Source organism: Schistocerca gregaria, chromosome X (genome assembly GCF_023897955.1).
Source record: "Schistocerca gregaria isolate iqSchGreg1 chromosome X, iqSchGreg1.2, whole genome shotgun sequence".
In the NCBI taxonomy this organism is placed as follows: Eukaryota; Metazoa; Arthropoda; class Insecta; order Orthoptera; family Acrididae; genus Schistocerca; species Schistocerca gregaria.
The window spans coordinates 141,293,584-141,318,869 of NC_064931.1; the positions used below are offsets into that span (position 1 = coordinate 141,293,584).

Here is a 25,286-nt window from a genome sequence, read left to right on the forward strand (position 1 = left end):
CCAACATGAAATATAATCAGAAGATGAAATACCTGCAGTCGAAAAGTAGAGTAGCATGTTACTTCCTGCGAAATGTATCGCGCAATATGACCCTGATGGTAACACCAGACAAATTAGTGCTCGTACTGAAACTGTCCGACTGTTTGTTTTTTTTTTTTATCTTCGTGAGTTAAATGAGAGAGAGAATCGCAGAAGCGAACTAAATTGGCTTTTTCCACTTATTTATTTGAAATATATTACACTCTAGGGTCCATAGCGTGTCCTAAACCAGTATCTGATCTCGCCTCGGACTTCCTATACTTCGCTATAACTCAGTTCCGAGACTAATTTATTCATGAATTCCTTACATATACAAGGAGAAGGAAATAAATTATATGTACATGGGTCTGGGAAGGCTTTTTTTACGTATTAGATTTCATTTACTACGACTATGCGTAATATATTAAAAATGTGTGTGTGAACTCAGACTTACACACTACTTTAACTTATGCTAAGAACACCCATGCCCAAGGGAGGACTCGAACCTCCGGCGGAAGGGGCTGCGCAATCCGTGACATGGCGACTCAAACGGCGAGCCCACTCCGCACGGCCCCCGTAATATATTAGTCAAGGGAAATATCCAGGAAGAGAACGTTCCAGTTTATCACATGAAACTCTTATATTAAATATTCCGAATGCTCACGGACAGCACTCAATATCAGCTGTACTAACTTATTCTTTGGGTATTACGTATGGTTTTGCAAGTTTCCACAGTACTGGCACTAAGTTCAATCCATTGCTTACCGGGATAGAAACACATAAGAGCTATCAAATTCGCCCATAAATGAAAGTCTTGAGGCTTTAGGTCCGGCAAACATGGAGTTCAGGGAAAACTGGGCATCAAATACTCTCCCTTTGTCACGGAATTTGTTGTTCAGAAGCAGAGGAGCACTGATACTGAATGAGAAGCAGCTCCACCGTGAATGAAGTACGTATTTCGCCTTACTGATGCAGTCTTCTAGCAGATCATGTAACATGTTCGCTAAAATAATATCGAGATTTCATCTGTTGGGCTTGTATGGAGGGACTTGAGAACCTGACCACAGTTAGCAACAATCAGATCAAAACAGTGATACAAAATCTTTGGTGATGGCGTGCTTCAGTATCTGTGAAAGAATTCATGTCAGCCCATGTGATGTACTCCATCCGATCAAAAGTATCCAAACACCCTTCCGTAATGCGGAACCGGCCACTACACAAGGTGTTTCCGCAAAAGCGTGCAAAAAATTAACAGGATGTAGAGGATGCTCTACTGGACAGTATCAGCTAGGGAACCTGGGGTCGGAGAAGCCAGCTTCAGGAGGTAACGGGAATAAAATCACATTCCTGAGTACTTTTTTATTTACCTTAGTTACAGTTAACTGCAAATACCATCCCTCACACAATGGATGTACCATTTGTACTGTATCATGCAAAATGTACTGAAACTGACGCCCATAAGCCTCAATGCAAGCATGACATCGGTGAACAAGATACTGATGCACCCTGACAAATATCGCTGGTGTGTTTCGAATAACATCATAGGCAGCTATAATTCTGGCTGCTAATTCCATCTCCGTATTCACTAGGGTCTCACACGCAAGTGACTTTAGATATCTCCATAGGAAATAATCAAAGAGAAGGTTGGGTAGTTTTTGGTTCAAAAATGGCTCTGAGCACTATGGGACTCAACATCTGAGGTCATCAGTCCCCTAGAACTTACAACTACTTCAACCTAACTAACCTAAGCACACCACACACATCCATGCACGAGGCAGGATTCGAACCTGCGACCGTAGCAGCAGCGTGGTTCCGGACTGAAGCGCCTAGGCTCGGCCACAACGGCCGGAGTTGTTTTTGGAGAGGAGATCAGACAGCGAGGTCATCGGTCTCATCGGATTACGGAAGGACGGGATGGAAGTCGGCCGTGCCCTTTCAAAGGAACCATCCCGGCATTTGCCTTGAGGGATTTAGGGAAATCACGGAAAACCTAAATCAGGATGGCCGGACGCGGGATTGAACCGTCGTCCTCCCGAATGAGAGACGAGTGTGCTAAAATCAAGGGGATTCAGGTTGGGTGACATCGTAGGCCATGGTATAGGACCTCCTCTTCCAATCCAGCGACCAGGAAATACAGAACTGAGATGGTTGCTGACAACAATGAAGTGAGGTGGTACACCGCTATGTTGTATTCGTATTCTCTCACGAATAGCCAAGGGTACGTTCTCAAACAGCTCAGGTAGAACTCTTTGCAAGAACCTCAAGTACAAGTGGCCATTCAGGTGGCCAGATAGAAGATACGGCCCAGTGAGATTGTCACCTACAGTGCAGCCCCAGATATTCACAGCAAAATGCACTTGATGGTGTGGCTCTACCACAGCTTGAGTGTTTTCCTCATCTCACACATGGCTATTACTGCCGTTCGAAATAGCATCACAATGGTCAATCAATCATCTGTTCGAGAAACCACTGACACAATGCGACCCTTGGTCCAAAGTCAGTCACAAGCATTGCGTGGACTCGTCGTTTGTGATAAGGGGTGTAATTATTGTTCGTGGAGTACCCACCACATCCTAGTATGTGCAGCGCCAGTTTCACATGCAGTACGACCAGTAATTGTATTGGGTTCGCTGCAACACATTCCAGCACCACATCTTCAAACTCGGGTGAGCGAGTGGTCCTCATATTGCCAGGACCCTCATTTCTTCTTTCCAATGAACCAGTCCTCCGCATTCGTCGATCGAGAGATATAAACAGTCGTCGTGAAGGATGATGCTTGTTAAGAAATTATTCACTGTACAGCCTTTCAGCAGCGAGAGCTTTGCAACGTACTGCCGCATACACAAGGTGTATGTCAGTGAGTCCTGCGAAACTGTACCGGCATTGTTCCATCGTATTGTACTGTTCGTCTCTACTCTGAATAGTACTGAGTAATGAATGAGTCTGTGGTTGATTCATAGCACGTTCTGTCATGGGACAATGTAAATACGATAAAAAAGAACCACCTTATGGGCAAGTAAATTAAACAAAACCATTATGACTTCCTAGTAATCAGGCTCCTCGTCCTTGTTTCCTTATTCGAAATAAAGAACGCACACGTAAATAAACAGTACAGTACGTGTAAGCTTGTACGCATGTTAGTTGTAAATAAGCTGGAAAACAGTAATTCTAGACAAAGCGGACGAGAAGTTCTTTTCCGTATCTCCTTAAGTTGGCTTTTCCGGCCCCCGATTTCCTACCTCAAATTGTTCAGTGGAGCATTCTCTATGTACAGTTACATTTTTGCCACGCTCTTACGGAGACAAACTGTATGTCACGAGAGCTGAACACGTCTGTATAAAATGAGGCAGAGAGTATTGTGTTAGCAACATAGAAGCAATAATAGTTGAATGTGTCGATCGGGAGGGTTAAGTAACTTGGGACATTGATTAGTCACTGAATGCCACCTGAGTAACATATCCATCAGGAATATTTCAAATCTTGTAAAACTGCCCAAGCCAACTATTGATGTGATTGTGAAGTAGAAAGCGAAAGAATAATCACTGCTAAAACAAGACCATATAGACCTCTTGTACTGACCAATTGGGACAATCGAAAGTTGCTGAAGTTGATTGTAAAAACTCACATCAAATTAGCCGGGTTCCGAAGTGCTGCCAGCAGTACAACTACATCAATGACTGTACGTAGGAAAAGGATGGGGTAAAATTGTCGAGCAGCCATATATTTCTGCAGTAAATGCTAAGCGATGCTTGAGATGGTGTAAAGAGCAACGCCAGTGGACAGTGGGTGACTGAAAACAAGTGATTTGGACTGGTGGATCACACAATAAGTGGTGGTTTTTTGTGGTAAGGCAGCGGTCCCCTCATAAGGCTTAAGAAAACGTGAAATGTAGAAGGATATGAACACATTACGCAGAGCACTGCGTATAGCACAGGAACAGTTTAGAGAGGATGACTTATCACCATGACTAAGTAACCTGTCGTAAGGCAGCATCCTTGAAACAATGGTTTGTGGGCTGTAATATGGATTGAAATTGACTAGCCTGCCAGAAGAATCCGAATGAAATGGAATAATTTTTGGATAAGTTACAACGTCGACTTCGCTCCAGACCCCAACATCACTACCTTTTCTGGTGAATTGGGGAAGAATGGGCTGCAGTTCCTCCACAGACATTCATACACCTGACAAAGTGTCCCCAAGGACATCAAGGCGAAGGGGGGACGCACATTGTCCACTAATTGGTGTCTGGATACTTTTGACCAGATAGTGCACCTGAAAATGTGCAGTCTGATCATGTTCAAACGACGCTTCAACTACGAACAGCAGAGTTGCACTACAATCAGTGTTTACCAATCGTTGAACAAACAATTCACGAAAGTGTGTCCGTACAGAAAAATCATTGCTGATAGTGGTTGCACACACTGTGAGTGGTATGGATACAGCACAGTATCGCTCACCGCACTACGTGATGCTCCTATTTGTCTTACAGAAACATTACGGACATCTTCACTGCATTAAGAATTGCCTCCTCCAGATGCTGTTTCCCTGTTCTCCTACGCCTATCCCAAGTCGTATGCAGCACTCTTGTATATCCTTTGCTTCCCAAGAGACGACCAATTGCTTCGAATTACATTCTATTGGTGCAGCTTGCTTCCGGAAATCTCTTCCGAAATATACATTCAGCGACACGCTTATTACCAATTAGTAAATGGTCACCTGCCAACTCCTGTGTATATACCCTTCCACTGCATTGTACTGGCATCGCTACACAGTACTTCGTAGCTATGTCCGTAATGGCCCCTTAAAGAGCTGATACTACATGTAAGGTAATGAAGTGCCTAGAGAAATAACAAAAGCAAACACTCGAGTTCGATGTCCTTACCTTCGATGAAACTAAACAAAAAACACTAGCGGTGGCCCTACGATTTAGGACTTAACCAACAGTGTCTTGTTAACATCTCACGTAAGAAAGTTTCTTCTTCTTCTTGCTATGTTCAACTCCTGTGTGTGTCCCATTTTTAATTTATTATAAAGAAGAGTAGAAAATCAGTATTAACATGGAAATAATGGGCTTCCTTACCAATTTATAAACTGGACTACTTCTTCTTCTTCTTCTTTTCTTCTTCTTCTTCACATCTGAGGAATGTATCTCGAAAGATTATCCTCAAGCTTTTGTTGCAAATTGTACAAAATAATATCATCTGTTAACAGCCTCACGAACCTTCCGCACGATTACTTGTTTGCTGAGTTCATGTTAATGGTCATAGCCCTGCTTGGGGTAAACCTGAAGAAACTCTAGCATATGACCATTTCTCCCCGTTGAGAATAACACAATAGGTTCTCTCCAACAGGAGGTGCTGCAATAAAATTTAAAACCGTACATTTACGTTGTGCTTTCGTTTCACAATCAGTGAAAATTCTGTTGATTGCATAGACAAGGAAAGGTAATGTCAACGTAGAACAGTTAGCAATTAAAGAACGTGATTCCCAGTCACCAATTGGACGATAGTACTTCAAACCTGCCGTGAAAACCTAAGTTAACAACAAAACAATAGCTTATGAAACCGGACAACTACATATAAGGGGCGATCAAAAAGTTACCGTTAGAAGGCCTACAGTCCAGAATAGGTATGCCAATCGGGGAAAATAGCTCTGAGGACTGACGCAATCATCCCTCTGGCGCAACAGATTGAAGATACCCGTTTGCTAAAATATTGTGTCCTGCTGCGTAAGGAAATCCACAAGTGCCTGCTGCACATCCTCGTCCGGAATCTCAGACTCTTCAAGGCCTTTATTATGGGACCGAAGATGTGATAATCTCATGGGGAGAGATTAGGGCAATAGGGTGGATCCTCGAGTGTCTCCCACTTGAGTTGGCCTGACATCCGCTTTACGATATTTGCGACATGTGGATGTGCGTTATCTCTAAGCAGCACCACCTCTTGTCGCACCTTTACAAAAATGTACTTTTCGACAGACATACTGCCCCATACACATTCTTCATTCGCTGATGGATGTCTGTCGGCATTTGTCCTTTGAGAGCTATTAAAACAATAACAGTACGTTGGACCCGTTCGGACGCATTTGGTAATCACGTCGCCATAGTTCGCGTTTCCGCTTTTACCGCACATGCGTCAGAAAGATACAAATGTCACACTGATCCCTTGCCTACATCATTCTTTCTTTCTTTCACTTGTGCCTTGATCGCAGGGTTGGCATGGTTAGAACCGGATTTGGCAAGGGTAATGTTAAAGGGTGGCTGGGTGCCCTTCCTGCCACCACCCCATACCTCCAGGATGGAATTAGTGTACCCCAGCTCTCTGCGTCTAGTGTAATCCATGGAATAGTGTGAACGTGTTCAGATGTCTGCGAGTCGGGTAAGTGAGGCGGGATGTGGGGACCAGCCTGGTATTAACCTAGTGAGATGTGGAAAACCGCCTAAGAACCACATCCAGGCTGGCCGGCATACCGGCCCTCGTCGTTAATCCGCCAGGCGGATTCGATCCCCAGCCGGCGCGCCTACCCGAGTCCAGGAAACAACGCATTAGGGCTCTCGGCTAACCTGGCGGGTATTCATACCTTGCCTACATGTCAGTTTTTATATACCTGCAGCGAAGTTGCTCTACGTTGTACAGTATATACGCTGCAGCAACACCCTTAGACGGAAGCATTTCTGTCGCCGAATATATTTAGCAACAAAGTTGCAGGCACAAGAAAAGGAAAGGTTGACAATATATTCCGTTGGTGTAGGGTAGGCGGTACCCCACGCTGTTTGCTTAATGATGGCTTAGGGAAAGCGTTTTACGACTGAGAAGTCGAGTGGATGCAAAATGAACCAGGATAAAGATGACAAAGGACGTATTATTTGTGAAGCTACTACAGGACGGGTTGCAATTTTTATTCGCGGTATAAACATCGAACGCAATTTTATATTCACATCGCGTATATATTCAAGTGAGAAGATTCTCAATTGTTATCTACAGTAACTATGTGTGAGCTGTCTTTCCCCCGAGGAAAAGCTTCTCTGATATGAAACATTCAGAGAACTGTGACCACACCAGAGTCAAATGTTATCAGTAGCGTTCTTGACAGACAACCAACGAAGAAAATTAGAAGTGCTCGACTCGAAAGTATTGTGGTAGGAAGGCACGATAAGCTATCGATTGTAGTAGAAGGCCTTATGCCAAAGCAGAAAAACTGCTGTATGTAGAAAGCTATTGCACAGAACACACATCTGAACAGACACATTCGATAGTTGTCAATAACAGTCAACAGCTGACAACGACATCCAAAACATAATGTGAAGTAAATCAGTGTGCATTTCATAGTGCTGTGCAAACTAAATTTCATGTAGCAGTAAGCAGAAGAATGACAGATATAAAACAGGAAAAGGGACATGTGTAGTGCACAATCTACAAAATTTGTAAGTAGAAATTTTAAGGAGTATTACATCATACAAAAGCAGAAAGTGTTCAGATCTGTTTATAACCTCACTGTAGTATGTGCAATATGTAAAACAAAATACCTTAAAAAACATTCAAGTCACTGAAGAAGCCTTGCAAATAAAAGGTTAAACACGTACGACACGAAAAATTCGTTCTACTCCGATGAGATTAGTCGGAGCCAAAGCAGTAGTTGTAACAATCTAATTTGTTTTTTTTTTTACCGACAAGTTTGGTAAACTGGCTTTGTTGGGAATAAGAGATCAAAATATGAGTCCATCATATCGCAAAAGAAATCAACAGAGAAGCTGCCTTCATGTAGTGTATTTACTCTGGCGTACTGAAAGCAGTTGGACAGAAACGTCCGGAACTTGATAACGTTTAGAGTTAAAAGCAATTCTCCTTTCTTTTGCTTGTGCCTTTGCCCTGCAGTTTTCGCAGAGACGGCATGGTTAATTTGAAGGGGTGGCCGGTTGCCCTTCCTGCTGTCACCCTGTATCCCCCAAGAAGGAATCAGCGTAGCACAGCTCGGGCCAGCCAGGTATTCACTTACCTAGATGTGGAAAACTGCCTAAAAAGCACATCCAGGCTGACCGGCACACTGGCCCTCGTTAATACGCAGGGCGGATTCGATGCGGGGCTGGTGCGCCTACCCGAGTCCAGGCAGCAGCGCATTAGCGCTCTCGGCTAACCTGGCGGGTAGTTAAAATCACTATCAGGAAACCTTTAAGAAGGCGCCAAAACGAACTGGTGTGTAGGCCCTCTGTGTACATCTGCGGCAAGTAGAATCTCTCCCACCCCGAATGGTTCAATGCCGACACGAGACATACTTGAAACAATAACATAATAATATAAGAAATTACACCCTTCTAAACGGACGCATTTTAATCACCACTTCAGGTGTCTTAGCTACTCACAAGGAGTAAGTTGAAAAATAGAAATTGATATTTGCGATGTCTTTCTTCCATCAATCATCATTCATTCATTCATTCATTCATTCATTCATTGCCTACGACGTATTCTTCGTAGAGTAAGTGACAGCATCTGAGCTGTACGTGTCGGGCAATGTTGTGGTCGTATTGCCAAACGAACGGAGCACTGAACAGCGTTCATTCCCTCACTCGGATGCTGCGAGAAGATTTGGATTGTAGTTCAGCATATTGGTGAAGGCCTTGTCATTAAGACACTGACTCCTACATCTCTTCTTGTGCCAGCGTCGAACCAGTTCTGTCGACGAATTTGCAACGTCTTACAGTCTTAACGAACAAGCGGAACTAAATACCTACCACTGCCATAAGAACATTTCTCTTACGATCCCAAACGTGACAGTATGAAAAACCCATTTTCTAAGAATCGATCAGTCTGCTCCGTCAGATCTCTCTCTCATATGGTCGCTTGGCGCTAGTGAAGCACACTGACAATTGCAGTCAGGTTATCGCTTCGTTGTACGGCTCTTCACTGTCTATGCATGTGAAATGCTGACATTCCGGTCGCTGTTGACATTATATGTAAGCATTCGCTCAGCAGGCATAATCTCTTATTGCCGACGAGCTGTTCCACACGCTCGCCAAGTCTGAATCAATTAAGACCATTCTTTCTAAGTGCTGCCGATTTCAAAACAGTTTCTGTAGTTGAGGAATTATGATAAATCTAATTCCCCATTATACTCTGAACTTCTGATAAAACTCAGGTGCACGAGCCACATTTTACTTTCGGATCTTAGATTCTGAGACACATACATAGGCGCGAGAATATTAGCTCACAGGACAAAATATTAGTCATTCCACACAAGATCACAGTGGTAGGTTTGGAACGCTATAAAACTGGTACCATGTGGTCATGTCACCATACGACGCTGACTAAAGTCATGGAAGAGAGAAAAAGAGAGAAAAAGAGAGAGAAAAAGAGAGAAAAAGAGAGAGAGAAAAAGAGAGAGAGAAAGAGAGAGAGAGAAAGAGAGAGAGAGAAAGAGAGAGAAAGAGTGAATAGAATGGTAATTCTAGGGCGGTTGGGTCGAGCCCCTATGCCGAAACATTTTTATTTTCAATTTTTACGATACTTATGCTGCAAAAGAACCGAAATGCAGTTCAGTATACTACATCGGTTAATATTTTTATAAAATGCATCAAAAAGAAAGGCAAACAAAAATTTGCGGTCGTAAATAAATTTCCAGGAAGGGAGCGTAAGGCGTACAGGAGAAATTCGTATACAAAATTAGATACTTTTAATATTTTATAGCCTATGCTTTACACGTGCTGAGGTAATACTCATCATAAAAAAGGGGAATCAGTAATTTCCTTGCCAGCTTTAACACGTCATAAAAGCCACAGTTTTAGAATTACAAGGTTGTTTCAAAGTTTCTACACAAAAACCAACTTTGTTTACATTTATAAAACGTTGTCTCTCACCACACAGTTTGGCAACAAACAACGCGTAATGTACCATTTCGCCAAAAAATGACGAAGGTAGCCGACGAGGTACTAGAAAGTATTTTGATGCAATCATCTCTGGATGTGATTTCTTTTGCTCTCTTGACGAAATCAGAGCAGTTTTGAAACTTTTTGAGCAAATTCTTTAGCTGTAAATAAGAACAGACATAGAGTTGCACTAGCTGAGAGTATTTGAGGGGAATCATTCTATGGCACAATGGCAATCTCTGATCTTGAAAATATCCCATCGTATAATTATGGTTGGTTTGTCCTCGCCACGAATCAATTAAGAGAAGAATTTTGTTTTCCTCCGCATCGGGTTTCATCACATCCAATACAGTGTAATGAACATTATCTAAGTTCATCTGCAGTGTAAAAATTGAAAGTACAAAAATAAGTTCCAGCATACAATCACAGGAACACGTCATTACTGTTCTCTACTTTCCCCAGTGCGTAAAAACTATTCTAACTTATGTGGTTCATGCCACGACCGGCCTGCGATAAAAACACTACTTTTTCTAAACGATTGACCTCCTGGAGCTCCCATTTGCCACTTTCATTTCCGGCCAAGCCCTGCGTATGCAATAAGTTTGGACGAAGTAGGTCACGACGTGTAGGAGAGGTCCAATTGTGAGTTGAGTCAACGTGGATACGTGAAAGCAATGCAGAAAGGAGCTATCCACGCACCCCGTCCCATGCTTTCTATCGCCCAGGAGAGAATTAGGAAATGAGTACTGTGTGCAGATTTCGATCTGCTAGGGGCACGAATGAACAGGCACGATTTCGTGCGAGGCTGTGCAGACCGGATCGCGCAGGAAGCGAATGCGAATGTGAGCTCGCAAGCCCAAGGCCAGCCGGCGGCAGCGTAGGAGCAATAGCACGGCACGCCTATCTCAGTTCGGGACACTCGCTGACTCACCCACTGTGGGCTACATGGAGAGAGAGAGAGAGAGAGAGAGAGAGAGAGAGAGAGAGAGAGAGAGCACTTTACCGGCGCAACCTGTCCTTTGGCAAGAGCAGGATTCAAATTCAGTCTTCCACTCCCATTTCCTTTGTTTCTTCCATGTTTCCCCGACCTGCTTCGGAGATGAAAATCCGTAACAGATTAAAACTGTGAGCCGGAACGGGACTCGATCCCAGAACGCAGTTCACTGGCCTGAGATACAGATATACACTATGTGATCAAAAGTATCCGGACACCTGACTGAAAATGACTTACAAGTTCGTGGCGCCCTCCATCGGTAATGCTGGAATTCAATATGGTGTTGGCCCACCCTTAGCCTTGATGACAGATTCCACTCTCGTAGAAATACGTTCAGTCAAGTACTGTAAGGTTTCTCGGGGAATGGCAACCCATTCTTCACGGAGTGCTGCACTGAGGAGAGGTATCAATGTCTGCCGATGAGGCCTGGCACGAAGTCAGCGTTCCAAAACATCCCAAAGGTGTTCTGTGGGATTCAGGGCAGGACTCTGTGCAGGTCAGTCTATTACATGGATGTTATGGTCGTGTAACCGTTCCGCCACAGGTCGTGCATTATGTACAGCTGCTCGATCGTGTTGAAAGATGCTATCGCCATCCCCGAATTGCTCTTCAACAGTGGAAAGCAAGAAGGTGCTTAAAACATCAGCGCAGGCCTGTGCTGTGATAGTGCCACGCAAAACAACAAGGGGTGCAAGTCCCCTCCATGAAAACCACGACCACACCATTACACCACAGCCTCAAAATTTTACTGTTGGCACTACACACGGTGGCAGATGACGTTCACCGGGCATTCGCCATACCCACACCCTGCCATCGGATCGCCAAATTGTCTACCGTTATTCGTCACTCCACACAACGTTTTTTCACTGTTCAATCGTCCACTGTTTACGCTCCTTGCACCAACCGAGACGTCGTTTGGCATTTACTGGCGTGATGTGTGGCTTATGAGCAGCCGCTCGACCATGAGATCCAAGTTTACTTACCTCCCGCATAAATGTCATAATACTTGCAGTGGGTCCTGATGCAGTTTGGAATTCCTGTGTGTTGGTCTGGATAGACGTCTGCCTATTACACATTACGAGCCTCTTCAACTATCGGTGGTCTCTGCCAGTCAACAGATGAGGTCGGCCTGTACGCTTTCGTGCTGTACGTGCCCCTTCACGTTTCTACTTCACTATCAAATCGGAAACAGTGGACCTATCTATGTTTAGGAGTGTGGAAATCTCGCGTACAGACGTATGACACAAGTGACACCCAATCACCTGACCACGCTCGAAGTTCGTGAGTTCAGCTGATCTCCCCGTTTTGCTCTCTCACGGTGTCTAGAGGTCGCTGATATGGAGTACCTGGCAGCACAATGCACCGAATATGAAAAACTTACGTTTTTAGAGGTGTCCAGATACATTTGATCTCATAATTTACATACATACTCTGCATGCCACCATACGGTGCACGATGGAGGGTATACTGCACCACACAGTCACTCCCGTTCTTGTTGCATTCGCGAATGCAGCGAGGTAAAAAAACTGTATCCTTATCTACATACAAGCCCTAATATCTCTTGTATTTTTTTCACGGTCGTTGCCGAGATGTACACTGGCAGTAGAATCTCTCCATAGCAACCGCAAATACTAGTTCTCTGCATTTTCTCAGTAGTGAAGAAATGTATTCGCAGACTGTAAATACGACCATACTTAAATCGTCCAGGTGATTAATAACTTTCAGTAATTTGTGTGGGACCAGTACTCGAACACACATTTCCCGCTTATAGTAAGCGATCACCTTAACGGATTTGGCTATCCGTGCACGCCTCTCAGGCCGACTAAAACTTACATGTCACAGTGTCCATGTCCTATGATCGCAGACCTTGTCATGTGATCCCAGAAGAAGGAAAGATACAGTATAATTAATGTCGGTTTTGCCTTCCTGATCATGTCACATAGGCTTGAAATATCTGTACTTACAGGTTCTGCGCAATAGTACACAATGTCCTTCGGACCTGCATAATGCCATCCAGACACTGTAAATACAAACACTGAAAATCTGATCTCAACAGTGTCTTGCGAAAAAGAAAGTAGTCTTCCCTACAGGAATTACCATTCGAGTTCACAATGCATCTCCGTAATACACACGTGTTGATCGAACCTACGGTAACAAATGTAGCAGCACGCTTCTGAATTGCTTCGATGTCTTCCTTTAATCCGACTTCACCGGAATCCCAAATACTCTAGTAATACTGAAGAACGAGTCGCAGAAGTGTTCTATGCGCGGTCTCCATACATGAGAAACACTTTTGCAGAATTCTTCCAATAACGAGAAGTCAACCATTCACTTTCCCTACTAGCGACCATACGTTTTCGTTCCATTTCAATCTGCTTTGCTTCGTTGTGACTAGATATGTAATTGACGTGACTGTGGCGAGCTGCACGCAGCTAATAGTGTTTTCAAATATTAAAGGATTGTTTTGCCTGTTCATCTGCATTAACTTCAATTTTTCTATATTTAGAAAAAGCTGGCGTACAACAGAAATTCTGTGCAACATGGGGACCACGCCTACTCTTCATTATCGATTTCGTACGCATTTATGGTATATCCAGGGCTTGGCCAGAAATGAATATGACAAGAGTGGAGACACAGACAGCGAAATATTTAGAAAAAAATAGCATTTTTGCCTCAGTTTCCTCGAGGCATAAGTGTTTTATATTAGGGAAGCTTCCAGGCTGCGGCTGACGCTTCAAGAGAGAACAAAGCGATAATCCGTGGGTGGTTGGATCGAGTCACCAGGTCGTAACATTATTATATTTTTAATTTTTACGTTCCTTACACTGCAAATAAACCGAGATAATACTTTATATATACTGCGCTGGATGTGATGAAACCCAATCTGCAGGAGAAAAAAAATTTAACTCATTCACGAGGACGATAAATAAATTCACAATATTATTCGACGAAATTTTTCCAGATCGAGAAGGATTGCCGTCGTGCTGTGTTTAAGTGATTTTTCCAAATGCACTCAGCTAGTCCAACCACACAGTACCCAGTTTTATCGCCAGCTAAAAAATTTGATCAAAAAACTTCAAAACTCATCGTATCTCGTCTAGACAGAAAAATAAATAACATATGGAGAAGACTGCATGAAAATACATGCCATAGTATATCACCAGTTATCCTCGCTAATATTTGGCGGAATGGCTCGTTACGTCTGGTTTGCTGTCGAACTAGGCGGTGAGGGGAAACCTTTTATGAATTGAAACCAAGTTTGTTTGCAAAAAGACGGCATTGTAGTGTTCAGGATGCTGAGAAAATAAATGCTTCCACTGTTTTTACGATGACTATTACACCAATATGTGTAAGTCATCACCTGTATAACAATGAAAGTATATATGAAAACGTGTTTAAAATAACGCCAACAAATTTTTATGTGAAAGCTCTTAAAGCTTTTTAAATAAAACGGACGTTATTAACATTCTACACCTTTATTCTTCATGTCTACACATTTGCAGCCATCTGCCACTAGAGAGCTCCAAGTTGTGGAGTGTAAAATAGAGGTGTGTAACGTAACCATGTCGGTGCGTGAGAAATGGAGTGTTGTAACCGATTCCAAGAATCACACATAGCATAACAAGGCCAGACCACACACACGAGCGCTGAGGCATCTGCAACAACTCCACGTCTTGAGCTAACTGTCGTCGATCATCCTACATACAGTACCGACTTACCCTCATCCGATTTTCATCTGTTTCCAAACTTAAAGAACACCTTCGAGGACTTCTCTTAAATAGTCATGAAGTGGTGCAAGCAGAGATGAGGTTGTGGATCCGACAACAAAATCAAACATTTTTTGTGACGGTACCAACAGACTGGTGTCTCGTTTGGCTAAATGTGTTCATTGCCAGGGTAACTACGTTGAGAAGCAAATGTGTAGATATGGAGAATAAAGATGTAGAACGTTAATAACGTTTGTTTTATTTAAAAACTAACAGTTTTAACATAAATTCGGAGGCCTTACTTTTCAGCACGCTCTTGTACTTTTAGTAACTAAATTCTCGTATATGCCTTATAATCCCTTCCTGGAAATTTATTTGCAATTACAAGCCATCCTTTACCTTTCCTTTTACTGAAATGTTAATCAATAAATTATATTGAGCATTATTTCGGTCTTTTTGCAGTACAAATAACATAAAAACTAGGAATGATAAATTTAGAAAGTTTCCACACAGTGACATTGCTCCAGGACCCTCACATTACCGTTCTGTACTCTTTCCGCTACGCCAGCCGTGTCTGGTACCTGCGCCAACATGAACGGCTCATGCCGCGCCCGTTCCGAGCCCAGCCAAAAATGCTACTGTTTTTTAAGCGTTTGGCCATCGTGAGCTGCCACTTCGGTCACTTTCATTTACGAGCACTGCTTTAATCCAGCTCTCCGCGTCAGTGAATCCTGAGCAATCTTCTTCGTCTCTGCATACATACTGCAAACAACCTACATCCATCTGGACTTGCCTACTGTAGTCATGCCATTATTTCCCTGTATAATTCATTCCCCCCTCCTCTCTCTCTCTCTCACACAAACACACAAACACACAAACAAACACAAACACAAACACACAAACAAACACAAACACAAACACACAAACAAACACAAACACACAAACAAACACAAACACACAAACAAACACAAACACACACACACACACAAACACACACACACAAACAAACACACACAAACACACACACACAAACACAAACACACACACACAAACAAACACACACACACAAACAAACACACACACACAAACAAACAAACACACACAAACAAACAAACAAACACACACAAACAAACAAACACACACAAACAAACAAACACACACAAACAAACAAACAAACACACACAAACAAACAAACACACACAAACAAACAAACACACACAAACAAACAAAAACACACACACAAACAAACAAAAACACACACACAAACAAACAAAAACACACACACAAACAAACAAAAACACACACACAAACAAACAAAAACACACACACAAACAAACAAAAACACACACACAAACAAACAAAAACACACACACAAACAAACAAAAACACACACACACAAACAAACAAAAACACACACACACAAACAAACAAAAACACACACACACAAACAAACAAAAACACACACACACACAAACAAACAAAAACACACACACACACAAACAAACAAAAACACACACACACACAAACAAACAAAAACACACACACACACACAAACAAACAAAAACACACATACAAACAAACAAAAACACACACACAAACAAACAAAAACACACACACAAACAAACAAAAACACACACACAAACAAACAAAAACACACACACAAACAAACAAACACACACACACAAACAAACACACACACACAAACAAACACACACACACAAACAAACACACACACACAAACAAACAAACACACACACACAAACAAACAAACAAACACACACAAACAAACAAACAAACACACACACACACAAACACAAAAACACACCTCTTCCCTTCATTACTAAGCTAACGATTCCCTAAGGCGTCATGATGTGTACTGGCAGTCCATCCCTCCTTTCAGTCAAGTTGTGCCATACATTATTTTTCTCAAACTTCATCAGTTTTCCGATCTCGCCATCTAATATCCAGCTTTATTCTGTACTATCTGATTTAAAAAACAACTGCGACTGATCCGTAGGATAACGCGGGAGAAACTGTGCATTTCGTGCGCTTTCCGCCTCTTTAAACGGAAAGGTTCACTGACCGCATTACCAAACCATTCATCACTATACTTTTCTTTACAAAATGTCATTCTATAAAAAACGCTCGTTGGTTTAATGTAAACACAGATAAAAAGTTACAAATTTTAACAACAGAGTAAGGAACTCCCCGCCCTTTCCATACTCTCTTGCTGCCATCTTGTAGTGATTTCTCCAACCATTTGCAAATTACTGGCTTTATCCACAATATCCTCACACGGTGTATCATTCTTGTCGCCAGTGTTGCGCCTTTTAATTCTGTTTGCTAGTTAATAACTGCTTCTCCATATTCGCAGATGGACTACAACAGAACGCAAGAATAACGCTGTCCCAAGAGAGAAAAATCATCGATCTCAGGAAAGCACACACTTGTCATTTGAATTTTTCAGCTAGAGGGCAATATGTACAGTTCTGCGTAGCGCCGTTTTGGTATATGTGTGGAAACGATGCACAGTCACCGTATTGTTATCCCGTCTTACACTGGGTAAATGTCAGCAAGTTATATACGGGGTTTACGTACTGCTTGGTTGGTTTGTGGGATTGATGGGACCAGACTACTAGGGCCATCGGTCCTTTTTTCCACGAACTTTAAATAGTCACAAAGAATAAGAACAAACAATGGAGATTACAAGAGACGACACAGGACAAGAAAGACACAGACACCAGAAAAAAGGAATTAAAATCACACCTAGTGACAGCGGTTCGCCGACCATAGAAACAAACAAGGAAAAGCCAACCACCAGGAAACGTACTTAAACCCCAGTCTAAAATCGTAGGCCAAAGGCCAGACGCAACACAAAAAAGGACAAACACTTAGATCAAGCGATAAAAAACCCCTGCATGAATAAAACTCAGAACTAAATCTGCCATCGCAATGACATATGATAAAAGTGCAGGACGCGTATCAGGCAGCGCAAACGTCTGCCTGAGCGGAGTTAAAAGCGGGCAGTCCAACAAGATGTGGACCACAGTCAGAGCTGACCCACAGCGACATAAAGGTGGGACCTCGCGGCGCAATAAAAAGCTGTGCGTCATCCAGGTGTGGCCAATGCGCAGCCGGCAGAGGGCAACAGAGTCCTTGCGGGGGACCAGAAGGAGGAGCGACACACACCAGTAGCCTCCTTGATGGCCCGAAGTTTGTTGGATGAAGGAAGAGTGGGCCGTTCTTCGTCCCAGGTGCCAAGTACCTCCTGCCGCAAAACTGACCTGATGTCACTCTCCGAAAGGCCAACCTCCAAGGCTGGTGCACCGATAGCCTGTTTGGCCAGCGTGTCAACACGTTCATTCCCCGTGATGCCGACATGACCTGGGATCCACACAAAGACCACTGAGCGGCCGCAACGGGCAAGAGTATGGAGGGACTCCTGGATAGCCATCACCAGAAGAGAGCTAGGGAAACACTGGTCGATAGCTCGGAAACCGCTCAGGGAGTCACTACAGATAACGAAGGACTCATCTGAGCAGGAGCGGATATACTCTAGAGCGCGAGAGATGGCGACCAGCTCGGCAGTGAAAACACTGCAGCCAGCCGGCAATGAGTTGTTCATAATGATCCCCTAGAGTAAGAGCATAACCGACACGACCAGCAACCATCGAACCGTCAGTATAGACAACGTCAGAGCCTTGAAACTCGGCAAGGATTGAAAGAAAACGGCGGCGCAGGGCCTCAGGAGGGACTGAGTCCTTTGGGCTCTGTGCCAAATCGAGCCGAAGGCATGGGCGGGGCACACACCACGGTGGTATTCGCAGAGGGGCCTGTAGAAGAGGTGGAAGAGGGAAAACCTCAAGCCCAGAGAGAAGAGCTCTGACGCGAACCGTGATTGTACACCCTGACCAGGGCCGCCGTTCCGGAAGATGAACGACCGACTTAGGGAACAGGAGACTATAATTGGGACGTCCAGGCAAGCTACAAACTTGTGTAGTCTAAGCGGCCAGTAAACGTTGGTGCCGGAACCGCAATGGAGGGACATCTGCCTACACAAGTATGCTGTTGACAGGGCTTGTCCAGAAAGCTCCAGTGGAGAGTCGGATCCCGCTGTGAAGGATGGTGTCAAGCAACCGCAATGCGGAAGGTGATGCTGAACCGTAATCCAGGCTCCCATAATCTAGACAAGACTGAATTAAGCCTGGTACAGCCATAGAAGGGTAGACCGAACGGCATCCCAGCTGATGTGATCTTTAATGGCCTCAGCAATTTCGGGCGACCACCAAAGCACAGTTTTCCGCCGAGGGATCCGGAAGAACAGGGAATGGCAGATTCTGCGGCAGTAACGATGCCAGTGGTGACCGAGTGAACCACTGCATCAAGGGCGTCATTGGTAAGAGGCTCAATATTGGCAATGGAGGTGAACAAGTCCCAGTCAGCCTTATTCATAGCCCATCTGCAGAGGCGCCCATAGGAGTGACGCTGTGGCAGTGACAAAGATCGGAAAGTGGTCACTACCGCACAAGTCATCATGCACACTCCATTGGACAGATGGCAATAGGCTAGGTAGGGCTGCAGATCGAAAGGTCGATGGTTGAGTACGTGCCATGCGCCACACTGAAATGTGTGAAGGCACCAGTATATAAAAGAGAAAGATCGAGCTGTGCCAATACTTGCTCAATGATGCTGCCTCAGCCTGTTGCCACTGATCCACCCCACAGAAGGTTGTAGTCGCCCAGTAACAGAAAAGCTGGCGGCAATTGGGCTATGAGCGCAGCCAGGACATGCTGCGTGACATCATCATCCAGTGGAAGATATAGACTGCAGACCTAACAGCCTGAGGCGTCCACATCCGAACTGCGGCAGCCTCTAAAGGTGTTTGTAGAGTGACAGACACACTGTAAATTAAGTGAAGGACGTAGATGCAGACACCACCAGATACCCACTCATAAGCTTCCTGGTTCATATAATAACCCCAATAGCCATGGAGGGCGGAAGTTCGCATCGCCGGGAACCAGGTTTCTGAAGAGCAATGCAGATGAAAGGGTGAAGGCTGAGAAGTTGTCGGAGCTCAGCAAGATGGTGGAAAAAACCGCTGCAGTTCTACTGGAGGATGACATTGTCCATGGCTGAGAAAGGCGTGAAGGGATCGAGGAGGCAGATTACGCAGTTGGGTCACCTCCTGCCATCAAATGAGTACCAATGGGAGCAATATCCATCATGAATGAGGGACTGGCTAGATCTAGGTCCTCAGCAAACGCCAGAATCTCCACCGCATCCTCAGCTGCAGAACTTGTAGGTAGCGGTGGAGTGGTTGCCACCGCGATTTCCTTGGTCTTAGGGGTCTTCGATTTCGATTTCTAAAGCTGTTCCTTTGGTTGCCCTTGCTGGGAGGGCTTCTTTGAATCAGTCACCAGGACTGAAAAGGGTCACAAAGCCCTACGACCAGCTACCTGGGGCTTCTTCAGTTCTGGTGGGTGTCTGGTTCGGCACTGGTAGGAACCTGGGAAGGGAGTGACCCAAGGAATCCCTTCCTAGCGAGAGAAACCGAAGAAGACGTATGCTTATCTGGCTTAGAAGTGAGGACTGGTGTCCCCAATGGTTGGGAGGGGGGGGGGGGGTGCTACTCCAGAGGTAGGTGGTGCGGGAGCAACAGGGAGGGAAGTGCCCCCTACCCCACAGCATCAAGGGAGCAGGTGTCGTCCTTCGGCTCCGAGTGCTGACTGTATGTGGTGCAACTGGTGAAGCTGTAACATGAGAGAGAGTGGCGGCATAAGATGACGTCATGCACACGGGATAAAGCCGTTCAAATTTCCGTTTAGCCTCAGTGTAGGTCAGTCGGTCCAGGGTCTTGTATTCCATTATTTTCCGTTCCATCCGTAGAATCTTGCAGTCCAGAGAGCAAGGGGGATGGTGCTCTCCGCAGTTGACACAGATGGGATGCGGGACACAGAGTATCGGGATGGGACGAACGACCACAATCGCGACATGAGAGGCTGGAAGCACAGCGGGAAGACATATGGCCGAACTTCCAACACTTTAAGCAGCGCATCGAGGGAGGATTATATGGCTTGACATCACAGCGGTAGACCATCACTTTCACCTTCTCAGATAATGTGTCACCCTCGATGTAGGTACCGGTGGCAACCTGATTATCCCTCGCACCCCGGTGGACGCGCCGGATGAAATGGACACCTTGTCGGTCTAAGTTGACGCGCAACTCGTTATCGGACTGTGAAAGAAGGTCCATGTGGAAGATAATGTCCTGGACCATATTTAAGCTTTAATGGGGCGTGATAGTAACAGAAACATCCCCCAGCTTCATACAAGCGAGTAATGCCCGTGACTGAGCAGAGGATGCTGTTTTTATGAAGACTGACCCGGACCGCATTTTTGACAAGCCCTCCACCTCCTCAAACTTGTCCTCTAAAATGCTCTACGAAGAAATAAGGCTTCATGCACACAAAGGATTCCCCATCAGCTCTCGTACAGAATAGATACCGGGGCGAAACGTTTCGCTGTCATTCATAGCCTTTCGTTCCTCCCATGGTGTGGCCAGGGAGAGGAACGATTTGGGATCATACATTTTTTGCATTAAAGTGAGCCCTTAGAGACTGCTGGTGGTTGGCCACCAGCAAGAGAAGATGTGCCACGCTTCATTGCGTGTCATCCACCCTGATGCCACCTACTCCGACCAAGGGCCTTGCCCATAGGCGTCACCCAGCAAGGGCCACCTGGCATAATGACCATTGCCGAGAGCCCCGATGCCCCAGGGAGATAGGCATCGGGACTGCAATGCAACAACAAATAAGCTGGGTAAAGGTCTCAATGCACGATGGACACAATGCACCAAGTAAGGCGCCCTTCTCCAATTGGCTCGCTCTTCGGAATAATTTTTAAATATGGTGGTCAAACCCAAGAGGGAGCCGAAACGTTTGAGACTCCTTTTAGTCGCCTCTTATAACAGGCAGGAATACCGCGGGCCTATTCTAACCCCCGAACCCGCAATGGGAGGTTTCCGTACTGCTCTACTGGTTGTCAATGGAGAACGATATATGCCAGCGGCTGGGCTACATATAAGTTTTATATACTTTATTTTTTAAGCAAGCCCATCACGTACGACGAGAATGGACAGCAGAAATGGCTTACAGTGGAAACGATTCGGAAGCTCTCTCCCAGCCCCTCGAGGAGTCTAAATGTGAACGAGGTTACCTTTCACCTCGCTGGCTACGAAAAGTAGTGGCTAGAGTGTCTGCCCTTATCCCATGTTCTTTCATAATATATTGGCAACGGCCTTGCCGCTGTCGTAACACCTGGTCCCGTCAGATCACCGAAGTTCAGCGCTGTCAGGCTTGGCTAGCACTTGGATGGGTCACCGTCGGGGTCTGCCGAGTGCTGTTGGAAGCTGGCTACACTCAGGCGAGACCAACTGAGGAGCTGCTTGATTGAGAAGTGGCGTCCGGGAGTACGTGTGCTGAGTATGTGACCCCTGTACCGGCATCCGATGACGCCTAAGGACTGGGGATGACACGGCGACAGGGCGGTACCGTTGGGCCTTCATGGACTGTTCGGACGGTATTAGTTTGTTTTTCATAATGTTTTGCATTATGTTAATTATTTTTGTTTTGATTAAGTCTACAATTCCCACAGTTCGAGTCATGTACGCAGACTCGTTAGGTAACTAACTAAAGCTATTTTTAACCAGATGTGGATGAGGTTCAGATGGACAAATAATGCGTTCCGTTTGATCTTTGCAGCCGTCTCATAGAAACAAGCACTTGTCAGTTTACAGCCATAGTTTTGAGGGAAAGAACGGTGGGGGAACGCAGGTATGAAATTCTTTTGAGAGGAAGAACTAAAGCTTGGTATTATGTTGGGACACACTGACAGTTGGTTCAAATGGCTCTGAGCACTATGGGACTTAACTGCTGAGGCCATCAGTCCCCTAAAACTTAGAACTACTTAAACCTAACTAAACTAAGGACATTACACACATACACGCCCGAGGCAGGATTCGAACCTGCGTCCGTATCGGTCGCACGGTTCCAGACTGGAGCGCCTAGAACCGCTCGGCCACTCTGGCCGGCACTCTGAAAGTTTAGATTCCACTGACTAATGAGTCTCAGAGACTAGGCATTCTTTTCATGTGATGCTACTGAACATTCACGATTCATTTTAGTTTTATTTTAAGCGCTACGACTGCTCTGCCTTTTTACGATAATGAAAGTTTACATTCTATTCAAATTCAATAACATGTACACTGTACACAATGTGATGAAATCATGATCTGTTTTATACGAAACAATACCGAATAGTGTAATCATTTACATAACGTAATATTGGAACAAAAATAAAGCAGAATACGAGCAACATATTTAAAATGCAATTTAAACAGCGCAATAAACACACACGAGACAGCAAACAGAAACAAATTTGCATAAATCTGTAGAATACCAGCTGCTGTTTTGTACGAAAAAAAACTCAATTGACACCAAGCAATAATAAAACAATATGATAACTTGCATCACTCCAGACTGCCTGGCAACGATCCAAGTTCATGTTATCCGAAGTCCCTGCAAGTGTTACGCCTCTTGGGAGAAGACACGACGAGAACTGGAAGACTGCCATCGTAGCTTCATCGAGATAGCGAGTCCATATATGCACCCCACTCGCCAGTGTGTAAGAAGCTACGAATCAGTGAACCAAGGAACTGAATTAGATGAACAATTGTCAATTCAGTTGAGAAAACCCATGAAACTTCAAACAAAATATTGTTAAAGAACATGTAGCATTTCCCAGATTGGATATTTGTACGTCTGTTCTATCTTTATAGAAATTGTATCTCGAAAAACAATCCTTATTAAAAGTTTTATCTGAAATCGTCTATTCAACATTGGTGTTCGATTGTATTATCATCACGGCGTAGAATCAATGGATGGAGCTTTTTTCTTTACTCCGTTACACATCTTTTTCGGAAATTTATACCAGTAACATAATTAAGCTCCACAATCTTATCCTGATAAATAAAAACTACCAATTAATTTGTTTGGGTAGGATATATAGATTTAGTAATTTCACTTTGTGTACTGAATCTTAACGACATTGCTTTGCTTCTTTCTATAGATTTTATTTACATTCTTTGCTACGAGAAGCGAATTTATTAAGTTCGCTTTGTGATTTGGGTACCTGCACATTATATTTTCATTTCGTTTTCTTTAGAAATAAAAATACCTAGAAAACGGTCGAGTCTTTCTGAGTACACCAGAACGGCTAAAAGACAGTGTATTATTCAGGCTCAAGAATCCAATAAAGATCATGAGATGCAACTTGCTGCAGGTCGAGAACATCAAGCTTCTATTCGAGCTATGTAAATTCCTTCCAAAAGCGAAACACGACGTAACTCTGACGACGTCATGCCTTATCTCGCTACTTAGAACTCTTCACTCACAAAGGCTTAAAGTTACTTCTCTCCTACTTAACACCATAGAAGCAAAAATTTTCACAGGAATTGGCACAACACAGCTACCTGTTTTATCCCAAAGCTTTCTTATTTATAATAATTTACCACTTCAGATTAAACGTGTACAATTCTTGGTGAGCTCATGTCATGACCACAAACAAAACAAGGCCAGAAGATGCTTGCTGTTTAACTAGACCTTAGCATCAGTGGCTTTTCCACATGGCCAGCCCTATGTGGATCTGTCCCATGTTACTGAAGCAAACAAGCTCTTCGTTCGTGTCCCAAATGTTCAAACGTCGTATATAAAGATTTGTAAGCTGAAAATAAATAGCGCATGTTTGAAGTCTCAGGCATTTCTATACATAAATACCCAGTCAATTTCTGGTTTTTCAGCTAGTTGTAAAGGAAAGTTTGTAAATTTTACCCATGTAACTGTATGTCTTTCTGTTTGTAGTTTAAAAGGTCTGCCTTGTATCAACCACTTACAAATACAGACACGTCTTTTGATCTTCAGCAAATTACATCTATGTTCGTACCTGTCACTTAATGATGGCATCATCAGTGACTTGACTGACTCCTAGACACACAACTGCGTTATATCTAGTAGCACAGGTTAGACAGTAGGTCACATCGTAACAAAATCTGCCACCTAGAGGATCCACCGCAAACAGCGATCAGCATCAACAGCTGGAAAATACCATGGGCTGATTAGAATGAAGGTCAGAATTTAATGCTCAATTTATAACAAGTTACGTAACTGCTGGATATATTTAGTAATATGCGAAAAATACAATTCTGTAACTTCGCAACAAAATCGCGCGTAATTTTCGACATAAGTACCGAACCACTTAACCCCACACATTTATTTACGCTGTATTTCATTGTTTGGAGGTTAGTTATTTTCACGTAGGGCGCTTGTAACACTGTTTTAACAACACACTAAAAATACTTCGCCACAGAGGAATAATACAAATTGAAAACGGACGATAATTTAAAGTGTATCTTGACAATCATGTGAACTTGTCAGTTCGATACCGGTAACGGCGCTATTTACCTAAATAAATAGCAGTATTAATAGTGGCTGGTTGCTGTTTTCTTCTTTGTAAGAATTAACCTACATTAGTTATAACAAGGTTATTTTAGACGGACCCTTAGATCAGCGAGACAAGGTTGAGAAATGATATTGTTCGTGATATTGCTGGTGAAAATTTCAAGTGACAGCACGGGAAGCGGTGAGTATTTTGC

At 43.9% G+C, this 25,286-nt stretch overlaps 1 protein-coding gene across 4 annotated transcripts in view; it reads right to left on the reverse strand.

Annotated features, from left to right (window-relative positions):
* The window catches only part of LOC126297535 (excitatory amino acid transporter 1), a 661,389-nt gene that overhangs the window by 423,916 nt on the left and 212,187 nt on the right, over positions 1-25,286 (reverse strand). The window lies entirely within an intron of this gene.